The sequence below is a fragment of the Notolepis coatsorum genome, assembly GCF_963971535.1.
Source record: "Notolepis coatsorum genome assembly, chromosome: 5".
NCBI classification, from domain to species: domain Eukaryota; kingdom Metazoa; phylum Chordata; class Actinopteri; order Aulopiformes; family Paralepididae; genus Notolepis; species Notolepis coatsorum.
In genome coordinates, this window is record NC_140169.1 from 156,254,457 (window position 1) to 156,260,176 (window position 5,720).

Sequence of the window (5,720 nt, forward strand, 5' to 3'; positions counted from 1 at the left end):
TGGGAGCACGGTCTCGTCAACGACTGTGGCGAGATCCTCGACAGGCGGCCATGTTTCCCCCGCCAGTGGTGCCCTGGTTGGAGAATCGACAGGGTATCGCAAGGCCGACAGTCTTGGCGGCCGAGGGATCGGCCATTTTGGGTGATTTCGGGTTTGGTAAACCAACTCGTCGTCATTTTGCCGCGAGCAGCCCGCTACCCGTTCAGTCGGGGCTCTGAGTGTTCTCCTTTGGCTGCGGGCCGCGAACCTTCATTGAAGCGTATGCGGCCCCATTCTTCGCTTCTCATGGAGACAGGGGCTGACCCCCAGTTGATGGCTGAGCCTGGGTCTGTCCGTGAGAATGTTCCGTCGTCGCGTGGTTCCTACACCGCAGGTTGTGGGTGGGTGGAACCTGGTGTTACAGCTGCCACTAGCTCCAGTGGTCAGCAGGGGGACTCGGTGCCTCTTCTGTTGAATGCTCAGCAGGGGTTACCCCGGCTTCGCCCTCGCCAGGCGGGGTATCGCGCTGTTGCCTCCCACTCCCGTCAAACCGGCAGTGGTCTGCAAAGGAGAGGCGGGCGTGATTTGAGTGGTAGCAATATCACTGCAGGGCTTCGGCGTGTAGGAGCCCATGGGGTCCTCAGGCCTTGCGTGTCTGGCTGCGGAACAACTCCTCAGCGTGTGCTGGAGGGGTGTTCAGGGGGTGAGTGTGTGTCCACAAGTTTGATGACCGCTCCTCCCGTATCAAACCGGCCCTTTCTGTCGGGGTCCCCCCTTGGGTGCTTTGCACGACGGGGGGGACCGGGCCAATTATCTGCTGTTCCTTGCGGCCCAGCGTCAGTTGACGGCGGGGGCGCTGTGGGATTATATTCACATATGGCGACGGGAATGCCCTTTGAATCGGTGGATGAGGAGAACGTTGGAGGCGGGGCTGGTTTTGCAGTTTGCGCGGCCCCATCCTCCGTTCTCAGGTTTGGTGCCGACCCTATTGTTAGGGTCGGGCGCAGTGACAGCCCTGGCCGACGAGATCCAATCTCTGTTGGCGAAGCAGGCCGTCGTTGTGGTCCCGAGAGAGGACGCAATGTCAGGCGTCTACTCCTGTTATTTTCTGGTGCCCAGACCTGGGGGGGTCAGACCTATACTGAATCTGTCCATGTTCAATCGGTTGATTGTAGTGAGACCGTTCAGGATGTTGACCGTCCGACTCCTTCTGCTTGCTGTCAGGAGGGGGGACTGGTTCACCTCCATAGACCTGAAGGATGCGTATTTTCACATTTTCCCTCCTCACAGGAAGTTCCTACGGTTCCTGTTTCAGGGCGTAGCGTACGAGTACCACAGAATGCCGTTCGGTTATTCTCTGGCTCCCCGCACATTCACCAAGTGCGTGGCGGCTGCTCTGGGGCCTTTACGTTATCGGGGGATACGAGTCCTGTTCTATCTCGATGACATTCTGCTCCTCAGCCGTTCAGAGGAGGTTGCCAGGTCTCATACTCGACTGGTGGTGGAATTCCTCACCAGCCTGGGTTTTGCTGTGAATTGGAAGTACTTGGGCTTGACATTGAGGTCGAAGCCCATGCTTGCGACCCTCTCGGAGCAGCGTCGGGGGGATCTCCGTCACGCGCTCGGGGGTTTCCGTCTGGGAGGGACGGTTACGGCGCTGCAGGTGATGCGTCTGCTGGGCCTTATGTCGGCGGCCCACATGGTGGTTCCTCTTGGCCTCCTCTTTATGAGGCGGATACAGAGGTGGTTTCTCTCTTTGAGAATAGATCCGGTGTGGGGCAAAGGGAGACGGTTGACGGTTCCTTTGTCGATATGGGGGGATCTCGCCCACTGGGGGAGGCTGGGTATCCTCTCCGCTGGGGTCCCCATGGGCAGCAGTGGCTCCCACGTCACGGTTTTCACCGACGCCTCTCTCACAGGTTGGGGAGGGGCGTTTCGGACCCATGCAGTGGGGGGCAGCTGGACGGGTCATGCCAACCCAGCTGTCCTGCATATCAATGTATTGGAGTTGAAGGCGGTCCTCCTGGTCCTCAAACGGCTCGGCCACCTGGTGGTAGGCAAACACGTTTTGGTCAGGACGGACAATGTGACGGCGGCGGCGTATATCAACAGGCAGGGTGGGACTCGTTCCGCCCGCCTGCTCCGGGTGGCGCGCAAACTGTTGCTATGGGCATCCCGCAGGCTGCGCAGTCTGCGGGCGCTCCACGTTCCTGGTACGGAAAATGTGGCGGCGGATATAATGTCTCGGGGCGGTCCTCGTCGCGACGAGTGGGAACTCCGCCCGACATAGTCAGACAGATCTGGGATCGGTTCGGGGAGGCCTCGGTAGATCTGTTTGGGTGCCGACGTTCTCACAAGTGCCCCTTGTGGTTCTCGCTCAGTCGAGCGGATCATCCCCCCTTGGGGGTGGATGCCTTCTCGACCTTTCCGTGGCCGCCCGGTCTTCTGTACGTCTTCCCTCCTGTACAGCTGTTGAGTCAGCTGTTGGAGCGGATACGGAGGGAGCGCAGGACGGTGATCCTGGTCGCGCCGGACCGGGGCATGTCAGTGTGGTTCCCGGTCTTAATCCAGATTCTGGTCACTCCTCCTTGGGTCATTCCGTGGTCAGCGACGGCCCTCTCGCAGCACAACGGAGTGCTTGTCCAGCCTCCGGTGTTGGGTCAACGCCTGGTGGTGTGGCTGGTGGGAGGGTGAGTCTGGAGAGGATGGATCCCGCGGTGGTTGATACCATCCGGTGTGCGCATGCTCCCTCCACTGTCGCGGTTTACGCGGGCAGGTGGCGTGCGTTCCAAGAGTGGTGTAAGGGGGGGGGGCTGGGACCCAGTCTCCTGCCCCCTGGATGCTGTTCTGGGTTATCTCCAGTCTCTTCTTGGTAGGCTGTCGGCTTCGACAGTGAGGGTATATGCGGCAGCTATATCCTCCTATCATGAGGGTTTTGAGGGGACTGTTTTGTTCAGCCACCCTCTTGTGAAGCGTTTCCTGCTTGGCGCTCGACGCGTTAAGCCGGTGCAACGCTCCTTGGCTCCGACTTGGGATCTTCAATTGGTCCTCGGTCGGTTGTCCGTTTGAGCCGCTCGAGCAGGCGCCGTTGGGACAGCTGTCTTTCAAGACCGCGTTCCTACTGGCTGTCACTTCCGCTAAACACGTGGGTGAGCTCTGTGCTCTCTCGGTACGTCCAGAGTGCCTGTCTTTTCGGACCGATTGCGGTGCCACTCTGCGACCTAATCCTGCTTTCGTGCCTAAGAATATCCGGAGTTCCTTCCGCTCCCGGGATATTGTGGTTCAGGCTTTTCGTCCTCCTCCTCACACCTGTCATGTCCAGTCCGTGCTTTGGGGATTTACCTCAGCCGTACTCAGGACTTCAGGGTTACCGACCAGCTTTTTGTCTGTTACGGTGGGGCTCGTGCTGGTAAGGCACTGTCGAAGCAGCGCCTGTCCCATTGTGTGAGGGTATTGCCCTCTGCTACACGTTGGCTGGGCAGGATCCCCCTGGGGGCGTCAGGGCGCACTCCACTCGTGGGGTGGCTGCCTCTGCCGCTCTCCTGGGTGGGGCCTCGGTGGAGGACATCTGTGCTGCGGCTTCATGGTCCTCACCGGGCCCCTTTGTAAGGTTTTACCTCATGGACATGACCGGGGGTTCTGTCTCCCAGGCGGTTCTGGGGTCTGTGGCCTTTCCTGCTTCCCGTCCTTTGGTCGGGTAGCAGGAGTGTATGGGTATGGGCCACAGTGTGTTGAGTCACACGTGGTTCCGCCTGTACGGTGTGTTCAAGGGGTTCTAGTTCCCTCTTGTTCGCATTCAGGTGGAGTTGACTGCGCCCCCCCTTCGTTAGGAAGGATGGGGTGACAGGGCTCCCCGCACCCCTTGATGTGGGCTTACGGGTCCTCAGGGGGTACATCTGTCGGGTCTCGCGCCCGCTCTTCCCCATTATCTCGTAAGGCTCAGAGCGGGACGCGAAAGCAAATGCGATATATAACGATAGGTTATGTAGATAACCTAGTTATATTAGCATTGGCTGAGCGTCCCGCTCTGCGCGGCCCTGAGTTCCCTCTTGAGGGATCTTTTCCTGGGATGGGTTTTGGCGAGGAAGGGTGTGTCATGACCAGAGTCATGGTTATATGGGCTGTGCCACCATAAGGGGCGGGGCCCCATACAGGTGGGGTGCATGTATTTTATTCGTGGGGGATACATTAGGTATCCCAGGAGATGGGAGGTATCTCGTAAGGCTCAGAGCGGGACGCTCAGCCAATGCTAATATAACTAGGTTATCTACATAACCTATCGTTACATGGGATACAAAGCACGTCCATGATGGAAAATTTAAAAAGAGGAAGGGCGAGTGTGACCACGCCTGGTGCCTTATAGGAGGTCACTGGGGCGGGGCCTGGTCAAGTGCATGGGTGCTTTGTTTTCATTAGTGAAGTACAGTAAGCACTAGGAGATGAGGTATATCTCGATATGGCGAAAGAGCGAGACGCGATTCGCCAGTACGACCATATAACCAAACCTACTTAAAGGCACTGCACACCTGACACCAATCAGGTGGCAATCAAGCCCACACACCTGCCATGCCGCATGGCAATGAATGCACATACAAAGTAATGGGTGGTTTCCTAGACATACAGGTTTATCATAAACAACTGTACATACCCTTTTTTTTCCTCCCCAGACATGTTGCGTTGTGGTGTCTTACTGATGGTGTTCATCCTGACCTCAAGTTGGATTTCAGGTAAGGAGTATATCATTATCAGCTCTTTAATACAACTTTCTTTGTGTAATACATTTAAGTTGTCAATTTTTATTTAATTAATTTAAGTTGTCATATTTAATATTTGATTGAATTAATTTAACTTGTCATATTTAGGCCAAAATAAATATGATTTGTTATTTTAGGCTATATTCCCAATTAAGCTGTAAGGTCTCCTTATATCATAAATCGATCAATACAGACCGTATTAGATCCCCAGGTAGGATATCATTGGAAAGCCACACTCATTGGCTATAATAACCCTGTCTAAAAGTTTTCGAGATCGCCAAATGATTGACGGAGCTAGAGCCCCGGGAGTCGGGGGTGGTAATGTGTACTTTGGCGCACGCCTCACATATCGGCATGTAACTTGAGAACCGCTGAACGGATTTTGAACGCTGAACGGCAATCGACAGGCAACAAATAGGGCTTTAATTCTAAAGGAGCCGCTAGAGGCCGGCAAAGTGGCGCGTCGCGAATCGTCCTCAAGAGGGCCCACATGTGGGACCTTGGATGTTAAAGGTGACATGTACTATAAATGTCATTTTTCAGTCTCTAGCATTGTATTCTAGTAATAGGAGTTCGTATCAATGTGTTTAGTGTCTAAATACCATATTGGCGGATTGCTCTGATTCAGCTCAGCCCCTTTCCTCCTCCAGTAAATCAGGCCATTTGATTTGAACGGCTGAGTCACGTCATTCGGACGCTGGGTAGCAGACAGTGATGTGATTGGCTCTGTGGTTGTAGCTAATGCCCGCCCACATTCTACCTAGACTGACTGTACACAGCGAGTGGAAACCACTTCCTCATACTCTGCACATGGGGAGAGAGAGAGAGAGATAGAGAGCACTTGGTGGGGGGGGGGGGGGGGGGGACCTGCCGCGTGCCACACACCCGCAAACGGGAGATTGAAGAAAGAAAAAAGAAAACCACAAGCTGCGCGGACTCTCATCACCGAGAGGGAGAGAAAGGAAGAGAGGAGGGAGGGAGAGAGGG